We start from the raw sequence: 25,208 nt of genomic DNA, 5'->3' as shown, positions 1-25,208 counted from the left end.
AAATACATACGCCTATGCCTGAAAAACTAAAGGTTATAAAATAAAACGTTAGAAGTGGTTACCCCTAGAGAGTAGGATCATGGGTGATTTTTTTTCTTTTGCTTATCTGTTTTCTAGATTTTGCAGTAGTTTTTTAAATAAAAATATCCTTATTGGTCTTGCTGAAGATCATTCTTGCAGAAAGAATGAATACTCATTGTCAAATATTCAAATAGTATTAATACAAATGGTATTGGAGTACAATAAAGTTGGAAAAGGCAGTTTGTTTCCTCCTGGTCACCAACACTGTGGTTGCCTCCCCAACATCCACCCCATCCCTCCCATCCAGGAAGCAGCCAGGCACTTTGGTGGGATTATCTCCACCCAGAGTTCTAAGAGTGGCTTTTGGAATGGTCTAAACCTGCAGTTCTCAACCTTAACAACCAAACCCTGATACTGTAACAAACATTCCATAATACTACTTTACCATCCTGACTTAACAAATCAACAGATCATGTATTATGATATAACTGATGATATAATGCTATAACATAAAGGAGAGATAGTAGGACAATAATTCATTATAACACGATATGTATTTCAATATGTAAATGCTTGGGCACAACAATAAGAGAAGACATAATGAGGTAGTTAGGTGCTTGCACCTAATGTCATTCATTCAACAAATAGTTTTTGAGCACTATGTATTGAGCACTGTCCTAAATTTACTGGAGATACAGACAGAAATCCCTACCTCGTGAAATTTACATTCTAACAGGGTGATGGGATACAGACAACAATCAACATGATACTTAAGTAAATTATATAGTACATTAGAAGTTAATAAGTATTATTGGTGGGGGAGAAACCAGAGTTCAGAGTGGTAGGGAAGCCAGTAGGGGATTGCAGTTTTAAATTAGAATGGTCAGGGCACCTGGGTGGCTCAGTCTTTTACGCATCTCCCTTTGGCTTAGGTCATGATCCCAGGGTCCTGTTGAGCCCCGCATCAGGCTCCTTGCTCAGTGGGGAGTCTGCTTCTCCCTCTGCCCCCCCTTCACCCCTGCTCATGTGCTCTCTCTCTCCCTCTCTCTACCCCCTTTGTCTCAAATAAATAAAGTCTTTTAAAAAAATAAAATAGAGTGGTCAAGGCAGGTCTCACTAGCGAGTCACATTAGGGCAAAGATTTGAAGGAGGTAAGGGAATGAATCATGCAGATATCTAGGGGGAAAGTATCCAGGCAGAGGGAATAGACCGAGCAAAAGCCCTAGGGTGGAAGCTTGTCTGGGGAGTGTGTGTGCTTTAAGTAGCCCGTGTGGTGGATTGGAGTTAATAATAGAAGAAAAAGCAGAAGCGGGAGATGAGTCAGAGAGGTAACAGAGCCAGATCTCGCAGGGCTTCATAGAGCATTGTAAGGCTTGTACTCTCAGTAAAATGGTGCAACATTAGATGGTTTGGAGCAGAGGAGTGACATGATCTGATCTACATTTTAAGAAGAAAAATCTGGCTGCTCTGTTGAGAATAGATTGTAGGGTGGAAGCAGAGACCAATTGGGGGTTTGTTACAAGAATTCAGGCGAGAACAAACACAACAGCTACAAATGCATTCAGTACCGTATTTCATAGAATCTAAGATGTCATTGATCATAGGATACATCCCAATTTCAGGGATAAAATATGCGGTGTGAATTGCATTATGCAGTGTGAACTGCAATATGCAGGGCTGAACTGGTAACTCAAATACCATAAGTGGTGTTGGTTGTGGAAAACATGATTTTCTGAAATAGTGAACAACTCTTGGTAAAGATCCAAATGAAACAAAGTACTATTTTTTCTCACTTTACCCATAATTCTCACATCTTGAAGTTCAGTGTATATTAAGACCATGCAAAAAATAGTTCGTGTTTATATATAAAATGCAGTTAGGGTCTAAGTTCAGGTTATTATAAACAGATTTTTTTTTAATGTACATTAATGTCAAGTAGGACATTACAAGTCATGCAAGATGTGGGAAAATTCTGTATTGGATTGGATTGTTCTATACATTATCAGAATCCAGTATCTCTGCCCCACATTCTCTAAATGTCCAATCATTATAACAACCAAAATGACTCCCTAAGTTTACAAATAGGTTCCTAGAATGTGTGGCCAGCATAGTGCATGATTTCAGGAAAAGGCACCTGCCCAGGACTACTGTATGACAGGCGACAGAAGCCCATAGGCCCGAATGTGCCAGCAACCCTCCCACCACCAGGGGGAGCCAGCCTCAGGGTGAGGCTTTTACCTTTTTAAAAAAAAATGTAGGTTTTTTTAAATTGTGGTACAAAATACATAAAATTTACCATCTTAACCACTTTTTAAAGATTTGTTTATTTGAGAGAGAGAGCACATGCGCATGTGAGCAGGGAAGGGGGTGGGGGGCAAAGGGAGAGCGAGAGAGAGAGAGAATCCTCAAGCAGAGGCCCCACTGAGCTTGGAGCCCAGTGCAAGGCTAGATCTCAGGATCCTGAGATCATGACCTGAGCTGAAATCAAGAGTCAGAAGGTTAACCGACTGAGCCACCCAGGCACCCCTCATCTTAACCATTTTTAAGTGTACTTCACATTTTTGTTTTTTTTTTTTTTTAAAGATTTTATTTATTTATTTGAGAGAGAGAGAGAATGAGAGATAGAAAGCACGAGAGGGAAGAGGGTCAGAGGGAGAAGCAGACTCCCTGCTGAGCAGGAAGCCTGATGCGGGACTCGATCCCGGGACTCCAGGATCATGACCTGAGCCGAAGGCAGTCGCTTAACCAACTGAGCCACCCAGGCGCCCCTGTACTTCACATTTTTGTGCAAACAATCTCCAGGACTCTTTTTATCTTGCATAAAGAAACTCTATACCCATAAAACCACAACTCCCCATTCTCCACTCCCCACAAGTCCTTGGCAGCCACCATTCTCCTTTTGTCTCTATGAGTTTGGCTACTCTAAGTACCTCATATAAGTGGAACCATACAATGTTTGTGCTTTTGTGTCTGGCTTATTTCATGTAACATAACGTTCTCAAGATGCTTTTACCTTTGAAGGCAAAGGACAAGGCAGAGGAAAGCTAGCAGCTGAATGACATTGTTGAATCCTTTCATCAATCCTTCAACAAAGCCCCCTTTACGGCTGGACATTTTGGTTACTTGGCCAACATATTCCACTTATTATTTAGGCATATTTGTGTCTAATTTTCTATTACTTGCAGATGAAAACACAAAAACTGATACCCTCCCCTTCTTTTCTCAAATAATATTAACAGCTTGGTATATATTCTTTCAGACTCTTTAATATACAAATAAAGATGTATATTTTATTTTTACATAAGTGAAATTCTGTAGTACTTTTAAGCAACCTAATTTTTTCACGGACATCTTCCACTATTAATAAATATAGATCTAGCTTAAATTCTTCTAGAGCCCTGTTGTATGGATGAACCAGAGTTTATTAAACCAATCCGGCATCGACAAACATTTAGGATCTTCTCAGTGTTTTGATTACCATAAACATGCTGTAGTGAACATCCTTCTGCACATTTATTTCCTTTGAATACATTCCTAGAAGAAATACCTTTCCAATGGCTTATTAATTTCTATTCCCAATAATAATGTGTAAGAGTTCCTGATTCTTTATAGTCTTAAAAATATTGTCCATCATTTTCATCTTTACTAATATAACATATAAAAATAATATCTGGGGCACCTGGGTTGGCTCAGTCAGTTTAGCATCTGCCTTCAGCTCAGGTCATGATCCCAGAGTCCTGGGATTGAGCCCCACATCGGGCTCCTTGCTCAGCAGGGAGTCTGCTTCTCCCTCTCTTCCCCACTCGTGCTCTCTCCCTCTCTCAAATAAATAAATAAAATCTTTAAAAAATATATCTAACTTTTATTGTAATTAGTAGTTCTCTTTCGCAAGTAAAGAATTTTTTAAATATTAATTGGCCATTTTCATTTCTTTTCTTGTGAAATGACTGTTGAAATCCTTTGTCCATTTGCCTATCAGGGTATTCCTCATTTGCCTAATAACTCATAAAAGCTCTTTAAAGAAGTAGGCATATTAAAACCTTATCAATTAAATATGTTGCAAATATCTCTCCCAGTTTATTATTTTTATTTTAACGTTTTTAATGAAATCTTTTCCATACAGAAGTTTCATTTTTGTAGAAGCATTATTTTATTCTCATATGAATAGCCAGTTGTCCCCATATTTATTGAATAATCTGTCTTTCCTGTTTTGAAATGCCATCTTTACATCTTAAATCCCCACACTAAAACTTCACAGTATATGGATCTGCTTTAGAGCTTTCTATTTCATTCTATTGGTTCTTTTTTCTACCCATGTGTCAGCTGCTCCTTCTAATTCTTTTTTTTCTTTCTTTCAAAATGTTCTTGGCTTTATCACATTTGTTTTTCAGATGAACTTCAGAAACAATTTGAGAAATTCCAAAGAATCTATTCTGATTTTGTTTGGAATTGCAATTACAGATTGATTTGTGACGAAATGACTTATTTTTTATATTGAGTTTTGCCTTTTTTATGTATTTTAGTAAAATAATGTTGTTTCCTCTGAAAGCTCCTACACATTTTAGATTCAGTTTATTCATAAGTATTTCATAACTTTTGCTATTACTATAAGCCAAATATTTTTCTAACTGGCATGTATGTTGTTTGTGTGTGTGTGTGTGTGCATATGTGTGTGTTTACATACATACCTATATAGTATATATATCCTCTTAGCCACCTTCTTGAACCCTTTAAAAAAATTTTCTCCTTACTTGGAGTTACCTCAATATATAAAAAAACAGTCAGGGCGCCTGGGCGGCTCAGTCAGTTAAGTGACTGCCTTCAGCTCAGGTCATGATCCCAGGGTCCTGGGATCGGGCCCCGCATCGGGCTCCCTGCTCAGCGGAAAGCCTGCTTCTCCCTTTCCCTCTGCCTGCCCCTCTGCCTACCTGTGCTCTCTGTCTGTCAAATAAATAAATAAATAATATCTTAAAAAAAAAAGGTCTCCAAACAATGATTTTTTAAAACTTCTTTCAAAAGTCATAACTTTTATTTATTTGTCTTGTCCTATCATATTAAACAGGTCTTCCAGAAAAACATTTAAGAATAGATGTAGTAACTGGAATCTTTGTCTTGTTTCCATTTTTTTTATAGTGTCAGTTTTTTTCTCATTTTTTAAAAGATTTTTATTTATTTAACACAGAGAGAGAGAGAGTGCACACAAGCAGCGGGGTGAAGGAGAAGTAGGCTCCCCGCTGAGCAGGGAGCCCCACATGGAGCTCAATCCCAGGACCCTCAGATCATGACCTGAGCTGAAGGCGGCCGCTTAATCGACTGAGCCACCCAGGCACCCCTTTTTCCATTTTTTAATAACAGTTTTGTTGAGATATAACTTATATACCATAAAATTCACCCTGCTAAAGTGTACAATTTAGTGTACACTTAGAAAGGTAGGGCTGAATCCTAAAGGCACTTACAACTGGAGTCTGACAGCTAACTACAGTCCTTACAGTTGACTGAGCATTACATTTCCACAGTTGCCATATTTGTATTATAATCTCTTAGGTATATATTATCTCACAAAGTTTAGAATATCCTCCTCTTCTTTAAATAATATTTTGTATCCCCCAAAGTCCCTAGCATAGCTTCTTGGCCATGGTAGGACCTCATTAAACATGTGTGGAATAAATAAGTAAGTACCTACCCACTAATTTCAGGATATTCAGATAATTCTGGGCAGAAAAGCATTTGACACAGCTCTTACCAATGGTATGCTGGTAAATGTTTAACAACTGGTTCTTTTTTTTTTTTTAAGATTTTATTTATTTATCTGTCAGAGGAGAGAGAGAGAGCACAAGCAGGGGGAGCGGCAGGCAGAGGGAGAAGCAGGCTCCCCGCTGAGCAAGGAGCCAGATGCGGGAATGGATCCCAGGAAGGACCCTGGGATCATGACCCCAGCCAAAGGCAGAAGCTTAACTGACGGAGCCACCCAAGAGTCCCTTAACAACCAGTTCTTACGAGTACTGATTTCTAGTGTTTGGTGATTTCCAAGGTATCAGTATTCCCACCATGGTCAATTTTGTTACCTACATGATGTTAAACAAGATGCAAAATTCCTGAAAATTTAACAATCAGTCCTCTCAATCTGATACAGGCCAGCTCCAGCACACCACTGGTTCTTAACCTCAAAGAGGTTTTGGCGTGTTTTTTCTTTCCTTTGGATTTTTTATTTATTGAAAGATAAAATTAGAATAATGTTAAATGAGATTTAAAAAACTAATTCACCCATAATTCATCTACTCTAACAGCTAACATAACTCCACAGTTTTCTGTGTTCTCTTCCACTCTTTGCTTTATGCATACATATTTTAACTAATTGTAATCATCCAATTCTTTAAAATGTTTTGTTTTAGCAAATTCAAATATATACAGAGTAGACAGAATAAAATAATAACCCCATGAACTACTACCCAGCCTCCCAGAACATTAACTATGCTAACTACACCAGCTACTTGCCTCCCACCCACATTTTTTTAAACAAATCCCAAACATCACATCCTTCCATCTGTAAATATTTCAATAGTAACCATTTAATTTTTCATTCAGCTTTTTTTCACTTGTAGTCTAAAGAAGACAAAATCATAAATAATTCAACCAAGAAAATATTTAAATATTCTGATGTGGGCCGTGAGAATTGATTTAAGGGTCAAGGGAGGACTGTCTAAAAGCTACAACATCTGAAGAACTTTAGCAAATCTTTTCCATTTTCGTCATCCTTCTTTTTGTGGCAAAGTGCAACAGAACCCAATTAAAATCCTACATGTTATCTATATACACAGAATCACATATAACATGGATCAGATCAATCAGTGTCTCTATACATGAAAAAATAACCATCAAAGCAAATTTTATTTATTACAATTAAATCCCAAGGCAGTTATTAGTCATGTTCTCTAATTGAGCAATTTTAAAGATTTCACTACAAACCCCCTTGGACATATTTTATTTTTTAACTTTCCATCTGATGATCCATTGGTCCAACATTTCCTGGAAGATAGATTATTGTCTCCTTCCCTCATTCTATTAATTCATGCTGTCCTCAGGCCTTCAGGGAAGAGCAGTACAGAGCATGCCACATTGAAGCCCAGTCACAAATACAAATCTGGCAAACAAGAAGTCCTCATTATTCCCACATTTTCCATAAGACACTTGATCCTCTAGTAGAGTAACTCAGTGTAAACTGGGAGTGGGGAGCAGAAACTGTTTATTAATTTTATAATCCTTTTAGACTATTAGTTACAATTTTGGGCATACACTATCTCCTACCATGGCTCTACCTGCAGAGTAGATTTTATTGTATCCAATTTGCCGGTGAGAAAACCAAGACCAACAGAGACTTACTTACTTACTTATTCAAGATCGCAACACTTAAATGTGGTGAAGCCAGATCTGAACCCTAGTGCATCAACTGGGTTATCTGGTTGCAAGCAAAAGATTGGCTAAGTTCAGCCAAAAAAGAGGATATTAAAAAGAGGATATTAGGGGCGCCTGGGTGGGTCAGTTGTTAAGCGTCTGCTTTCAGCTCAGGTCATGATCCCAGGGCCCCGGGATAGAGCCCCACATTGGCCTCTGCGGGAAGCCTGCTTTTCCCTCTCCCATCCCCCCTACTTGTGTTCCTGCTCTCACTATCTCTCTGTCAAATAAATAAATAAAATCTTTTAAAAAAAATCTTTAAAGGGGCGCCTGGGTGGCTCAGTCGTTAAGCGTCTGCCTTCGGCTCAGGTCATGATCCCAGGGTCCTGGGATCGAGTCCCACATCAGGCTCCCTGATCGGCAGGAAGCCTGCTTCTTCCTCTCCCACTCCCCCTGCTTGTGTTCCTGCTCTATCTCTCTCTCTGTCAAATAAATAAATAAAATCTTAAAAAAAAAAAAAGAGTTTGGGCGCCTGGGTGGTTCAGTTGGTTAAACGACTGCCTTCGGCTCAGGTCATGATCCTGGAGTCCCGGAATCGAGTTTCACATCGGGCTGCCTGCTCGGCAGGGAGTCTGCTTCTCCCTCTGACCCTCTTCCCTCTCGTGCTCTCTCTCATTCTTTCTCTCTAATAAATAAATAAAATCTTTAAAAAAATCTTTAAAAAAGAGGATATTAATTGAACAGCTCACAGAATAAATGGGAAGCCATATAAGACAGGGCTGGAACCAAGGGCAACAGGGATGACCCCATCCTCTAGTCGAGAAAGTATGAACATCAACCATTTTTTTTCATCCTTCTGTCATTTTGCTCAAGACTCAAAGTTCATGGAAAGAGTCCTCCCACGGTCTTTAACTTCAGAAGGGGGCAGGACATGTAATTTACTACCCCATAAAGAAGCCCCGTTCTGTAGAAGTAATTCCTCAAAATGAATTCAAGTCACAGTTTTGAAGAGTGACATGGATGCTGGGTGTGAAAAAAAAAAAAGTTCTGTGATGACATCTTGAATGCACTGTGCAGATCTCCCTCCGAAGAGGGACTTGTCACTCCAGCTGTGGGAGTGTTGTTTATAGAGAGACTTCAGCTGTCAATCCTTCAGGAATTGCCTTTGCTGCAGAGAGCCACTTCATCCATGGTTACACCCTTCCAGGGACAGCCCACATTATTGAAGTTGGGGTACAAAGGCCATTTTAGCTTCATGGCACAACTCTGTAGGGCCATTTTCACTCCAGAGCCCCTGTGAGGCTGACTGGGGCTGTTGGGAGAGCCTGCAGCACAGCTCCGTTTTTCCCTGTACCCACACCAGCTTCCTACCCCTCCCTTCCATAGGTGTGGATTCCAAGAGACGTTTTAAAAATAAACATCCTGAATGCTAAACTCCGTCTCAGAGTTTGTTTTCTGAAGAAGCCAACCCCACTTACCCATTCTGTCTGACACCAAAAGTCCCACATTTTTACCCCACCGATTGTAATTACACTTCATTATGACTTTTTTTATTATGGTAAAATATATGTAACATAAAATTAAACATGCTAACCATTTTAAAGTATACAGTTTAGTGGCATTAAGTTGCAACTTCATTTTGGCTTTTTATAAACATTTAGAAACACAGATCCACAGAATATCAGAACAGAGAAGGAGATCTTTACATGCTAATATACACAAATCAAACTATCAGAACATAGCAAGCATAGAAAGAAACAGAAAGATTGATGGGGGGTAAGAGAGAGAAATAAATTAAGCAGGCATGTCCCCCCTCTATGGCAAGTGAGCAAAAAGTATAAATTTGCCGCTTCCTTTGGGAAACTCAGTCCCTTCTGCTTTTCCCAAGAAGGCATCTTTCCATGCTGAGGGTTACTGTGGATTTAAGACTTGTATTTGCTATAATATGGCACCAAACCTAAGCCAACTACTTTATCTGTTCTCAATGAAGAAATAGGGATATGACCTAATACCAGAGAAAAAATTATCTGGGTGAAGCTTAATAATAGATGGTGTGACAGGGAGAGTTTGAGGCCTTGTTAAGGGATTTTCAAGGGTAATTTTGACTATATCCAATTTTTGCCTTATATGCTAACCTTATAACTTCACCCAGGTAAGATACAACCCCGTATCCATTTTCCTGCCTTGTGGTAGTACAGCATCAATTCATACCAAAAATCATGATATTATTGGGGTGCCTGGTTGGCTCAGTCAATAGAGCGTGTGACTCAATCTCGGGGTTGTGAATTTGAGCCTCATATTGGGTGTAAAGATTACTTAAAAATAAAATCTTAAGATAAATAAATAAAATCTTTAAAAAAATCATGACATTGTAAAAGAAATGGTGAATGGAAGGATAGGGTGAAACAACAAAATGAAAGAAGTTCTTATTAGAATGCTTGTGGGTTTCCCTGTTCATCAGACTCTATGGCAATGCTGTCCAAGAGAAATATAATGCTAGACACATAAGTAATTTAAAATTTTCTAGTACCCTCTTCAACAAATGGTGCTGGGAAAACTGGACTACAACATGCAGAAGAATGAAACCGGACCACTTTATTACACCATACACAAAAATAAATTCAAAATGGAGGAAAGACCTAAATGTAAGACAGGAAACCATCGAAATCCTAGAGAACCTAGGCAGCAACCTCTTTGACCTCAACTGTAGTAACTTCTTACTAGACACGTTGCCAGAGGCAAGGGAAACAAAGCAAAAATGAGCTACTGGGACTTCACCAAGATAAGCTTCTGCACAGTGAAGGAAACAACCAACAAAACCAAAAGGCAGCCTATGGAATGGGAGAAGATATTTGCAAGTGACATATCTGATAAAGGGTTAGTATCCAAATCTATAAAGAACTTCTCAAACCAACACCCAAAAAACAAATAATCCAGTTAAGAAATGGGCAGACGACATGAATAGACATTTTTCCAAAGAAGACATCCAGATGACTGATAGACACATGAAAACATGCTCAACATTATTCATCATCAGGGAAATACAAATCAAAACTTCAGTGAGATACCACCTCACACCTGTCAGAATGGCTAAAATTAACAACACAAGAAACAACAGATCTTGGTGAGGATGCAGAGAAAGGGGAACCCTCTTACACTACTGATGGGAATGTAAAGTGGTGCAGCCACTCTGGAAAATAGTATGGAGGTTCCTCAGAAAGTTAAAAATAGAGCTACCTTATGATCCAGCAATTGCACTACTAGGTATTTACCCAAAGGATACAAAATACAGATTCAAAGGGGTACATGCACCATGATGCTTATAGCAGCATTATCAACAATAGCCAAATTATGGAAAGAGCCCTAGTGTCCATTGACTGATAAATGGATAAAGAAGATGTGGTATCTATATACAATGGAATATTACTCAGCCATCAAAAAGAATGAAATCTTGCCATTTGCAATGACTTGGATGGAGCTAGAGTGTATTCTAAGTGAAATAAGTCAGTCAGAGAAAGACAAATAGCGTATGACTTCACTCGTATGTGGAATTTAGGAAACAAAACAGACGAACATATGGGAAGGAATAAGAAGAAAAAGAGAGAGAGGAAAGCAAACTGTAAGAGACTCTTAACATTAGAGAACAAACTGAGGGTGGATGGAAGGATGTGCGTGGAGTATGGGCTAAATGGGTGATGGGTATTAAGGAGAAAACTTGTTATGATGAGCACTGGTGTTATATGTGATAAATCACTAAATTCTACCCCTGAAACCAATATTAACAAACTTGAATTTAAATAAAAATTGGGGGAAAAATAGTAATAAATAATTTACTGCTGTACAGAAAAATAAATAAATTTTCTAGTAGCTACATTTATAAAAAAGTAAAAAGAGGGCGACTGGGTGGCTCAGTTGGTTAAGCGAGTGCCTTCAGCTCAGGTCATGATCCTGGAGTACCAGGATCGAGTCCCACATCAGGCTCCCTGCTCGGCAGGGAGTCTGCTTCTCCCTCTGACCCAACTCTCTCTCTCTCTCTCTCATTCTCTCAAATAAATAAATAAAATTTAAAAAAAAAAGTAAAAAGAAACAAGTAAAATTAATAACGTAATTCATTTAACCCAATGTATATCCAAAACATTGTCATTTACAATGTAATCAACAATTATTAATGTCACATTTTACATTTTTTTATACTGTGTATTTTGTACTTGCAATGCATTTCAATTAGAACTGACCATATTTCAAGAGCTCAGGGGTCACATGTGGCTGGTGACTCCCTTATTGGACAGTCCAGGCCTCAAACATATTCTCCAATAATAGAGAAATCTCTCATTTCTCTAGAAAGTTTGGTCTAATTGGGTAACATTTGAGGGAAAGATGTGGAAATATAGTAAGTTCTGTATCAAAATTTTACCTGCCAGAACTGAAAAAGACTTCCATGCATACTAGATGAAAAAGTAGGTTGGGGTACCTTGGTGGCTCAATCAGTTGAGCATCTACCTCTTGTTGTCAGCTCAGGTCATGATCTCAGGGTCATGGAACTGAGCCCTACATCAGGCTCCACACTCAGAGGGGAGTCAGCTTGGGATTCTCTCTCTCCCTCTCCCTCTGGCCTCCCCTTACTCATGTTCTCTCTCTCTCTCTCTCAAATAAATAAAATAAATATAAATAAATAAATAAATAAATTGTGGGCAATTGTCTGCCTGTTGGCAGAATGGAAGCCCAAACCCAGCCCTATAATGTACCCTTAGCAGAGAGAAATAACATCACCCAGAGCAGAACATGAATCGATAGTTTCCAATTCCCCAACAAGCAGTGAATTATTAAGACTTCACAAGGATAATTCACAGTGCATTCCAATCAAGTCTGTAAATTATAGACAAGAAGTCTATTCTTCAAGCCTCACTGCCTTTTATCCCGGAAGAGAAAACAGACAGCTAATAGAGAAGGCATGAGAAAATGTACCAAGTATTAAAGTTTTGATTTAATTTAAAACAACAAAATACATTTTACAACAACATAAATGAGTGGAGGTGAGAGCTCAAATTTTACTACTTTGAAATAAAACTGAAATATGGAACTAAAACAACTTTAACAAAAATGAGACATTTTAGGGTGCCTGGGTGGCTCAGTCAGTTAAGCAGCCAACTCTTGGTTTCAGCTCAGGTCATGGTCTCAGGGTCCTGGGATGGAGCCCCACGTTGGGCTCCTTGCTCAGCGGGGAGTCTGCTTGAGGATTCTTTCCCTCTTTCCTTCTGCCCCTCCCCCCACTTGCACACTTGCGCTCTTTCTCTCTCAAATAAATAAATCTTTAAAAAAAAAGAGAGGCATTTTAAAACCTTGAATTCCAGGGGCATCTGGGTGGCTCAGTCAGTTAAGCGCCTGCCTTTGGCTCAGGTCACAATCCCAAGGTCATGGGATCGAGTCCCACATCAGGCTCCCTGCTGGATGGGCAGCCTGCTTCTCCCTCTCACTGCTTGTGCTCTCTTGAGCACTCTCTCTCTCTCTCTCTCTCAAATAAATAAAATCTTTAAAACAAATAAAAAATAAATAAAACCCTGAACTCCATTCTACTAATTCTGTGCCTACATAATATCAAACAAAAGAAAGGACTAATTTATTCATATACCCCCAGGCAGATACCACACACACACACAATTTTGCACCTGATGTAGAATCCTTGAACTAAAAGTTCAACATAAAAACTCTTTTATAATTAGTGAAACCTGCAGGGTCTTGGCAACAGCAAACTGCAACTGACCTGTTAGAAACACCCTCAAAATCCATGACACACAGAACTCCATGGAAAACAACCCTACTTCTGATAAGCTCAAAGTCAAAAATTACAAATCATATGAGGAAATAAATCACTAAGAGGCAGATTAAATGAGGGAGAGGAGAAACAACAAACAGGAAAAACCCTCAAGGTAATAGAACAATCTGAAGAGATTTTTAAATAACTTTCTTTAAAAATTTTAAGGAATAGATACCTTCTGGCAAAAACAGGACACTATATAAAAAGTATAATATGGTAAAAGAACCAATTAGAAATTTCAGACACAAAACATATAATCACTGGGGGAAAAAAACACTTAATGGACAGATTACACAGTATATTAGACATAGCTGAAAAGAAATTAATGAATTGGAACTGGATATAAAGAAATCATCCAAAATCCCCCCCAAAAAACCTTAATAGAGACATGAAAGATAAAATGAGAAAATCTCACATACAAATAAATAAAATGAGGGAGAGACAATATTTGGAGAAATATAGGTGAAATTCTAAGGATTTGGTTTTCTTTAATTGAAGAAGCCTGGCAACCAAGCAGGAAAAATAACAACGTGCCCTCACCCACACATAACGGAATGAAATTGTAGAACATCAAAGTCGAAGGGAAAAATCTTAAAACTACCAGAAAGATGATAAAGCTTATCTTTAAAGACATGACTATTTATTAAACTTATAGCAGACTTCTCATGGACAACCAACATTGCCAGAAAACTGGAATGTCACCTTCAAAGTGCTGAGCGGCAATGACCTAGAGTATTAGAGTCTCCTACATTCTCACTCAAGACATTTCCAGACATACAAAGACTGAGAGCTTACTTTTTACAGGTTCTTGCTGAAAGAGCTATTAAAAGATATACTCAGGAAGAAAGAAACTGAAGTCTGAAGGAAGAAGCATGTCCCAAAAGCAACTGTAAGCAAAGGAATTGGTGAACATACTGGTCAATCTTAAAGAGCTTAAAGAAAGAATAACTAGCTGATTATGTATTAGGAATTAAAATTACTTAGATACAATCCCAACATTTCAGGAAAGGGGAGAATTCCTCTCCATTCCCGTGCCAAATTTGGCTCTTAACTTAATTCCACCTAACACACAGAGCAAATACCAGCCCAGATAACATGAATAAAGATCTCAATAATAGCATCTTGCTTTAAAAGTCTTTATTAGGGATGTCTTATGAGCCCTCAAGACAGGAATGATTTTCTGGGACCATTCTCTCCTATGGAAAGTGCCATTTTCGATTTTCCAAGAATAACAGTAGAGATTTTTTTCTCACCAAAATTTAGGAAGACATGATTTCAAGAACATCTGTACTTCCCAACATGAAATAAACATTTTTAAAATTTACCTGATGATTTTAGCTATGTTTGTTGAGATTAGTAACTTAAAAAATCCAGATTTTTAAAAGAGGGATATCTTTGTGCAAATATCACCTTCTGTGTATCTGTCTCTGTGTGTGAAATTCTAGAATTGTATTTAAATCAAAAAAAGAAAACACATATCTCTATGCCTTTCTTTCTTTGTGCAGCTCCATGTTTCTATCTTAAAATGAACTATTCCTTTGTTCCTCTGTCTGCCTCTCTCTTTCTTGCTCCCTTTCTTTCCATTTCTTCTCCAATTTTTTTTTCTTTATCTTATCTACCCTCTATTTCCTGTCTTTAACTTGCCAGTATTAGAAATCACTTCAGGGAGGCCTGGGTGGCTCAGTCAGTTAAGCGTCTGCCTTTGGCTTGGGTCATGATCCCAGGGTCCTGGGATTGAATCCCACATCACGCCTCTTGCTCAGCAGGAAGCCTGCTTCTCCCTCTGCCTGCCGCTTCCCCTGCTTGTGCTCTCTCTCTCTGACAGATAAATAAATAAAATCTTTTTCTTTTAGGAAATCACTTTAAAATAATGTGTTTAAGATAATAATGTGTCAAGTCCTAGTTCTTCAATTCCAAGCATTGTGGACCTTGAGCAAATTATTATCCCCTCTACCCCTTAGTTTTCTCATTTGTGAAGTGGGGAAATGATGTCTGTTGCAGAGTTGTTGTCAGGATTACCTGAGATAAAGTATGTGAAAAAGTTAACATAGAGTAAGTACCCAGTAAATACTGACTTGCCTCCTCACTTGAATGGTTTTATGATCTTTGTTCTTCATTCAGAAAGAAAATGAATAAAATATTTTCTATTTCTCCCCCCAAATTCTCTATTTCTAGTTCCTTCCAAAGAATTGCTTTATACCTAATATACCTGAATTTGTTTTCTTTCATTAATAATCAATGGGTTTTCCTTGGATGATGCTCACTACAGGTCCAGTCATTTCACCAGGCAACAGAGGCACAGAGCACTCCCAGAACATTCCAGTAACACCCCACTTCAGCTCCAGACATTTGTCAGGGCACCCACTGCATAGAGTATTCCAGAACCTCCCAGCCCACACCTGCTTCAGCTCCAGTTGTCCTGCCAGGGCCCACCTGTGCAGAGTGCCAAGGAATCCCAAGTCCATGCCCACTGCAGCTCCAACCATCCCACCAGGCAGGCCCTAGTGTGGAGTGCCCCAAGACCACCAGGCCATGCCAGCTACAACTCTAGTCAGCCAGTGAAAGCTGCCAGGCACACACAGTCTACACAGGGAATGTTCCTACACAAGGCCATCCCATTAAGTTTAGGAGAAGTAGCTGTTCCATCTCATTCACAGAAACAAACACAAGAAGTCAAACAAAATGAGGAGACAGAGAAATATACTCCAAATGAAAAAACAAGACAAAACCTCAGAAAAAGAACAAATGAAATGGAAATAAGCCATTTACATAATAAAGAGTTAAAAGTAATGGTCATAAAGATCTCATTAAATTGGAGAGAAGAGGAGGTAAACTCAGTGAGAACTTCAACAAAGAGACAGAAAATACTAAAAAAGAACCAATCAGAGTTGGAGAATGTAGTAACTAAAACGAAAAATACACTAGATGGAATCAACAGCAGATTAGAGGATACAGAAAGATGGATCAGCACTTTGGAAGAAAGGGTAATGGAAAGCACCCAAGCAGAACAGCAAAAAAAGAATTTTTAAAAATAAGGATAGGTTAAAGGATCTCTGAAACAACATCAAGCATATAACATCCATGTTATAGGGGTCCCAGAAGGAGAAGAAAGAGAGACAGGAGTACAAAACTTATTTGAAGAAATAATAGCTGAAAACTTCCTTAATCTGAGAAGGAAACAGACATCCAGGTCCAGGAAGCACAGAAAGCCCCAAATAAGATGAACCCAAAGAGGTCCACACCAAGACACATAATAACTAAAATGTCAAAGATTAAAGATAAAGACAGAATTTTAAAAGCAGCAAGAGAGAAGCAACTAGTTCATGCAAGGGGAAACCACATAAGGTTATCAGCTAATTTTTCAGCAAAAACTTTGCAGGCCAGAAGAGTGACATTATTTAAAGTGATGAAAGGAAAACTACAACCAAGAATGCTCTACCCAACAAGATTATTACTGAGATTTGAAGGAGAGATAAAAAGTTCCAAAGACAAACAAAAGTTAAAGGAGTTCATCACCATTAAACATATGAGAAATGTTAAAGGACTTCTTTAAATGGAAAAGGCCATAATTAGAAGAAAATTATGAAAGGAAAAATTTCACAAGTAAAAGTAGACATACAGTAAAGGTAGTAGAACAATTACCTATAAAGCTAGTAGGAAGGTTAAAAGACAAAAGTACTAAAATCAATTATATCTAAAAAATTAGTTAAGGGGACTCACAAAATAAAAAGATATTAAAAATGACTACATATACATAAAATGTGGAGGGGAGGAGTAAAAATGAAGTTCTTTTAGAATGTGTTTAATTTTCAGTAACCATCAACTTTGTAGAAACTGCTATATACTTAGGATGCTGCTATATGTGAACCTCACGGTGACCACAAAACAAAACCTACCTATAATAGCTACACAAAAAATAAATATAAAGAAAGCCAAACATAAACTAAAGAAAGTCATCAATCACAAGGAAAGAGAATAAGAGAAGAATAAAGGAAGAGAAAACAACTACAAAAACAACCAGAAAAATAATTAACAAAATGGCAATAAGTATATACCTACTCATAATTACCTTAAATGTAAATGGTCCAGAGGTGCGTGAGTGGCTCATTTAAGCATCTGACTCTTGGTTTCAGCTCAGGTCATGATCTCAGGGTTGTGAGATCGAGCCCCACATAAGGCTCCATGCTCAGTGTCGAGTCTGCTTGTCCCTCTCCCTCTGCTCCTCTCCGCTCCCTATCTCTCTCTCTCTCTCTCTCAAATAAGTAAATCTAAAAAAAAAAAAAAAAAAAAAAGGATGACATAGGGTGAGAAGGGATGAAGAAAAACAAGACCCATATATACTGCCTACAAGAGACACACTTCAGACCTAAAGACACATACAAACTAAAAGTGAAGGGATAGAAAAGATGTTCCATGCAGGGGCTCTTGGGTGGCTCGGCTGTTAAGTGTCTGGCTTCAGCTCAGGTCATGATCCCAGGGTCTTGGGATCGAGCCCTGCATCGGGCTCCCTTCTCAGCGGGAAGCCTGCTTCTCCCTCTCCCACTCCCCCTGCTTGTGTTCCCTCTCTCGCTGTGTCTCTCTCTGTCAAATAAATAAATAAAATCTTTAAAAAAAAAAAAAGATGCTCCATGCAAATAGAAACAAACAAAAAAGCAGGTAGCAATACTATATCAGACAAATAGATTTTTTATAACTAGTTTAAACATTTTATTTATGTATTTATTAGAGAGAGAGAGTGCATGCATGCAAGAGCAGGGTGAGGGCAGAAGGGGAGGAAGAGGGATAGGGAGAGAATCCCAAGCAGACTTGGTGCTGAGCCTGGAGCCCCATGTGGGGCTCCATCTCACAACTCTGAGATCATGACCTGAGCCAAAACCAAGAATCAGATGCTCAACTGATTGAGCCACCCAGGTGCCCCTCAGACAAATAGATTTTTAAACAAAGACTGTAAAAAGAGACAAAGAAGGGCATTATATAATGATAAAGGGATGATTCAAAAAGAGTATATAGCAATTGTAAATATCTGTGAACCCAAATTGGAATGCCTAAAACCATAAAGCAACAGACACAAAGAGAGAAATTGACAGTAATACTTTAAAAATAGAGGACTTTAGGGGTGCCTGGGTGGCTCAGTTAAGAAATCAACTCTTGGTTTTGGCTTAGGTCATGAGATAGAGCCTCGTGATGAGCTCAGAGCTCTGTGGGGAGTCTGCCTCCCCTCTCCCTCTCCCTCTGCCCCTCCCCCACTCACACTTTGTCTCTCTCTTTCAAATAAATAAATACATCTTTAAAAACATAAATAAATAAAAAAATAAAAATAGAGGGCTTTAACACCACACTTACATATATGGATAAATCATCCAGAAAGAAAATTAATAAGAAAACAGTGGCTTTGAATGACGCATTAGACTAGATGGATTTAACAGATATATACAGAATATTCCATCCAAAAACATCAGAATATGCATTCTTTTCAAGTGCATTTGGAACATTGTCCAGAATAAATCACATGTTAAGCCACAAAGCAAGTTTCAATAAATTTAAGAAGACTGAAACCATAGAAGCCTCTTTTCTGACCACAACAGTAAGAAACTAGAAATCAATTGCAAGAACACAAACTGGGGAAAAAACTCAAAAATATAGAGGTTAAACAATATGCTACTAAGCAACTAATGGGTCAACTAAGAATTCAAAAGAGAAATTAAAAAAAATACCTTGAAACAAATGAAAATGAAAACACAATGGTCTAAAATCTTTGCAACACAGTAAAAGCAATTCTAAGCAAGAAATTTATATCAATACAGGCCTACCTCAAGAAACAAATAAAAATCTCAAAGAAACAATTTAATCTTATACCTAAAAGAACTAGAACAAAAAGAACAAACAAAGCCTGAAGTTAGTAGAAGGAAGGAAATAATAAAGATCAGAGCAGAAATAAATGACATAGAGACTAAAAAACAATAGAAAAGATCAATGAAACCAAGAGCTAGGTCTTTGAAAAGATAAAGAAAACTGATAAAGATTTAGCAAGATTCATCAAGAAAAATAGAGAGAGGAGTCAAATAAGTAAAACCATAAATGAAAGAGGAGAAAAACCACCCAAACCACAGAAATACAAAGGATTATAAGAGACTACATGAAAAACTATATGCCAAAAAACTAGAAGAAATGGATAAATTCCTAAAAACATACAATCTTCATAAAACTGAATCAGAAAGAAATAAAAAACCCAAATAGACCAATTACTAGTAACAAAATTGAATCAGCAATAAAAAAACTCCCAACAAAAAACGTCCAGGACTGGGGCGCCTGGGTAGCTCAGTTGTTAAGCATCTGCCTTTGGCTCAGGTCATGATCCCAGGGTCCTGGTGCTTAGCCCGGCATTGGGCTCCCTTCTCAGCGGGAAGCCTGCTTCTCCCTCTCCCACTCCCCCTGCTTGTGTTCCCTCTCTTGCTGTGTCTTTCTCTGTCAAATAAATAAATAAAATCTTAAAAAAAAAAGTCCAGGACCAGTGGCTTCACAGGTGAATTCCATCAAACATTTAAAGAAGAGTTAACACCTATCCTTCTCAAACTATTCCAAAACATTAAAAAGGAAGGAATGCTTGCAAGCTCATTCTATGAGGCCAGCATTACCTTGATATCAAAACCCGACAAAGACACTACAAAAAAAGAAAACTACAGGCCAGTATGACGGATGCAATTAGGTGCAAAAGTTTTCTACCCTATATTAGTAAGCCAAATTCAACAGTACATTAAAAGGATCATTCATCATGATCAAGTGGAATTATTCCATCCATAGGCAAGGATGTTTCAATATCCACAAATCAAACATGATACACTATGTTAACAAAATAAAGGATAAAAACCATATGATCATCTCAATAAATGTAGAAAAAGCATTTGACCAAATTCAACATCTGTTCATCATAAAAATTCTCAACAAGGTGGGTTTAGAGGGAAAATACTTCAACATTTTAAAGGCCATAAATGAAAAACCCACATTTAACATCATACTCAATGGAAAAGAGCTAAAAGCTTTTCCTCTAAGATCAGGAAAAAGACAAGGATGTCTTTTCTCACCACTTTATTCTACATAGTATTGGAAATTCTAGCCACAGCAATCAGACAAGAAAAATAAATAAAAGTCATGCAAATTGGTAAGAAAGAAATAAAACTGTCATTATTCGCAGAAGGCATGATATTATACATAGAAAACCCTAAAGACTCCACCAAAAAGCTACTAGAACTAATAAATGAAATTCAGTAAAGTCATAGAGTACAAAAATCTGTTGCATTTTCATACATTAATAATGAAGTAGTGAAAAGAGAAATTAAGAAAACAATCCCATTTACAATTGCCCAAAAAGAATAAAATACCTGGGAATAAACTTGACCAGGGAGGTGAAAGATCTGTACTCTAAATACTATAAAACACTGAGGAAAGAAATTAAAAATGACACAAATAGAAAAATAAACCATGTTCATGGGTTGGAAGAATATTGTTAAAATGTCTATACTACCCAAAGCATTCTACAGACTCAATGCAATCCCAGTCAAAATACCAATAAGTATTTTTCCAAGAACTAGAACAAATAATTCTAAAATTTGTATGGAAGTAGAAAAGACCCTGAATAGCCAAAGCAATCTTGAGAAAGAAGAACACAACGGGAGGTATCATGCTTCCTAATTTCAAACTATACTACAAAGCTATAATAATCAAAGCAGTATGATATTGGCACAAAAACAGATACGTAGAATAGGATAGGTTAGAGAGCCTAGAATAAACCCAAACTCATATGGTCAATTCATCTACAACAAAGGCAAGAATATATGATGGAGAAAAGACAGTCTCTTCAATAAATGATGCTGGGGAAACTGGACAGCTACATGCAAAAGAATGAAACTGGACCACTTTCTTACACCATATGCAAAAATAAATTCAAAATAGATTAAAGACCTAAATGTGAGACCTGAAACCATAAAACTCCTGGAAGAAAACATAGACTGTAATCTCTTAGACATCAGCCTTAGCAACATATTTATAGATATGTCTCCTCAAGCAAGGGGAAGCAAAAGCAAAAATAAACTATTGGGGCTACACCAAAATAAAAAGCCTTTGCACAGCAAAGGAAACTACCAACAAAATGAAAAGGCAGGGGTGCCTGGGTGGCGCAGTTGGTTAATTGTCCGACTTTTGGTTTCAGCTCAGGTTGTGATCTCAGGATCGTGAGATCAAGCCCCGTGTCAGGCTCTGCGCTCAGCATTCCCTCCCCCTCTCTCTCCCCCTCCCCACCCTGCACACACACTCTCTCTCTCTCTAAAATAAATAAATCTTTAAAAAAATGAAAAGGCAACCTACTGAATGGGAGAAGATATTTGCAAACAATACATCCAATAAGCAATTAATATCAAAAGTATATTAAGAATTTATACAACACAAAAAAAATCAACAAATAATCCAATGGGGTAAAATGGACAGAGGACCTAAGTAGACATTTTTCCAAAGAAGACAGACAGATAGCAAACAGACACATGAAAAGATGTTCAATTATCAATCATCAGGGAAATACAAATCAAAACCACAATGAGATATTACCTTAAACCTGTCAGAATGGCTAATTTCAAAAAAACAAGAAATAACAAGTGTTGGTGAGGATGTGGAGAAAAGGGAACCTTCTTACATTGTTGATGGGAATGTAAATTGGTGCAACCACTGTGGGAAATACTATGGAATTTCCTCAAAAAATTAAAAATAGAAATACCATACAATCCAGTAATTCCACTACTGGGTATTTACCCAAAGAAAACAAAAACACTAATTGAAAAAGACATATGCACCCCTATGTTTACTGCAGCATTATTCATAATAGCCAAGATATGAAAGCAGCCCAAGTGTCCATTGATAGCTGAATGGGTAAAGAAGATGTGGTGTGTGTGTGTGTGCGCGCGCATGCATGCGCGCGCGCGTGCACACGCACACACACACTGGAATATTACTCAGCCATTAAATAAATGAGATCTTGCCATTTGTGACAAAATGGATGGACCCAGAGGGTATTATGCTAAGTGAAATAAGTCAAAGAAAGACAAATGCCGTATGATTTCATTTCTATGGGGAATCTAAAAAATAAAACAAATGAACAAACAAACAAAAAACAGAAACAGACCCAAAAATACAGAGGACAAACTGGGGTTGTCAGAGGACAGGGGGGTGAGGATGGGCAAAATGGGTGAAGAGGAGTAGGAGGTATAGGCTTCCAGTTATGGAATGAATAAGTCATAGGGATGAAAGGTACAGCATAGGAAATATAATCAATGGTATTATAATAGCGTTCTATGGTGATAGATGGTAGCTATATCTCTTAGCATAGTATAACATATAGAGTTGTCTAATCACTATGTTGTACACTTGAAACTATGTAACATTGTGTGTTAAAAATTTTTTTTAAATAAATAATGTTCAAACTGAAAGCCTGAAAGATGAGTTAGGAGTTTTCCAGAAGAAAAGGGAAGGAAAGAGAAAAACATAATTCAGAGAAAACTTGCATATTCTTTTAGCATTAATGTTAGTCTAAAACATCACTACTGTTAGTTCCTTAAAGGGCAAAACTATTTGCCTTAAAATATTAATTGAGCAATTCGTGTTTAGGCAGGAATAAAGGAATGTGAAAGCTGCTTTTCCTAGAAAGCTTCTCAGTCCGATAAACTTCACCTCTGTTCGTGTAGGTTTGTTTGAATTTATACATATGTTGGAGTCTCTTTTGTACTAGGCCTTCTCTTTGGAAAATCTAAATTTCTTTTTTTAATTTTTTTTATAGATTTTATTTATTTATTTGACACAGGGAGAGAGATAGTGAGAGAGACAGAGCACAAGCAGGGGGAGTGGCAGGCAGAGAGAGAGAGAGAAGCAGGCTCCCTACTGAGCAGGGACCCTGATGCGGGACTCGATCCCAGGACCCTGGGATCATGACCTGAGCCGAAGGCAGACACTTCACCGACTGAGCCACCCAGGTGCCCCTGGAAACTCTAACTTTCAATTTTATTGATACCTACATTTATGTGCCAAATTACACACAAAAGCAAAATACAATCAGAGTAAGATTTCACCATTTGGGGTTGGTACCCATTGCTTTAATTTGCATTTGACTTCCCAGTTACTTGAGGGCCTATGCCTTCTGCTTCTTTCAAACATATAGGGGGTTCTTGGTAAATGCATTACACGTTTTTGCCACCAATGTTTTCTGTATCTATGAGTTCGAGGCTTTTTTAGATTCCACATATAAGTGAGCTCATACAGTATTTGTCTTTCTCTGCCTGAATTGTTTCACTTAGCATAATGCCCTCACAGTCCATTCATGTTTTCACAAATGGTAGTATTTCCTTCTTTTTTATAATTGATGAATTTTTTGATGGAAAACTATTTCCCACCCATCAGTGTTTCCCAAATTGTGTTCCACAGAACACTAGTACCTATTAGGCATTAATAGAGATCAAATCAATTTGCATATGCTATGTTTGTCTTGTAGACTCCTGGTGCACACTAGCCTATTAAAGGCAATTCTTCAAGCAATTTCCATGAGAAGCTTTGTGTTTTCCATCATTCGTTGTCCATACCCATTTTTCATATAACACCTATTAACATCCTGCACAACAACCCAAGCAACCCCTTTTAGAAAATGCTAATCTACAGAGATGGATGGGCTTCTACACACTTGACACTCATTTTTCCATAAACCTAACTTCTTTCAACAGAGAGATGAGAGTTAAATAGCATCCAAATACAAGTATATATTCTTTGGCAAAGGCCAGAAGAATTCTAACTTGGTGTTCTGGATTATCTGGGTTTTGACTGTTTTATTCTATTTTTTTTAATGTAGCTATCAAAGGAGAGTCAAAGGACACTAGCTGAGTGCACCAGAGTACGATCACAAAGACAAATCGCACACACTCTTCTGCTAATGTGGGAGATTAGGAATTTTTTTAAAGGCTTGCTGTGAGGGCCTAATGAGATTACCCGTGTGAAAGCAGCTTGGATTGGTTAAAAAATAATGCCCTTGGGATACTGTGGACTGTGGGAGTAGAAGTGAGAGGGGCATCCTATTGCTCTAAACAGAAATAATCATCACTGCCCAATTGGGTAGGGGGAACGATTTGAGCTCTGATCCAACCAGGGTATGATTTTTCTTTCCAAAGGAATTTTAGAGTCCACAGAACACTCAGATTAGATATCCCAGGTCTGGAGATATGAACAAGTTGGAGGGAGGAAAGAAAACACGACCTCACAGGGTTATTACGAGGGCACAGTAAATGTACCATAAATGTTAGCTATTATCAGAGAGCTGTAAATACTCTACTATTTGAGAAAGTACATAATGAAAGGCACAAATGACCACTTACAGAACTAAAAGCCAAATTACCTCGAAATTACCAGAAAGGAAAAAAATATATGCCTAGGAAGCATAAAAATATAAAACAAAATAAGAGGATAGGACTAAAACTATACATAATTAATACATATGAATGAGATTAATTGAGAGAAAAATACTCAAACTGATAAAAAAATCAGTATACAAAAGCCACATCTAAAACCAGAAATTGATAAAACCCAGTGTTGGTGACAGTGGGGCAAAGATGTCCTTCAATCCAGTGTTGGTGAGAAAATAAATTGGTATAACATTTCTGGAAGGAATTTAGCCTATCAAAATGTAAAATGTATGCACCATTGTACTGAGCTGGTCCACTACTAGAAATTAGCTGAGGAGAAAATTGTACAAAAGCAAAAAGCTGAGCACAGGATGTTTATCATTATGTACTTTATGTCATTAAAAAATGCAAACAAACTAAATGCCCAACAATAGAAGACTGGTTGAGTAAATCATGGTTTATAAATATCCTGAATGGTTGGCAAGCATTAATAATCATGGCATTAGTCTGTAGTTTTTGACTTGGAAATCTATCCATTGCAAGTTCTGAGTGAA

The sequence above is a fragment of the Eumetopias jubatus genome, unplaced genomic scaffold, assembly GCF_037043125.1.
Source record: "Eumetopias jubatus isolate StellerSeaLion01/CBP00866 unplaced genomic scaffold, mEumJub1_p1.0 scaffold_7, whole genome shotgun sequence".
Taxonomy (NCBI): domain Eukaryota; kingdom Metazoa; phylum Chordata; class Mammalia; order Carnivora; family Otariidae; genus Eumetopias; species Eumetopias jubatus.
Note: the sequence above shows the minus strand (reverse complement) of the source record.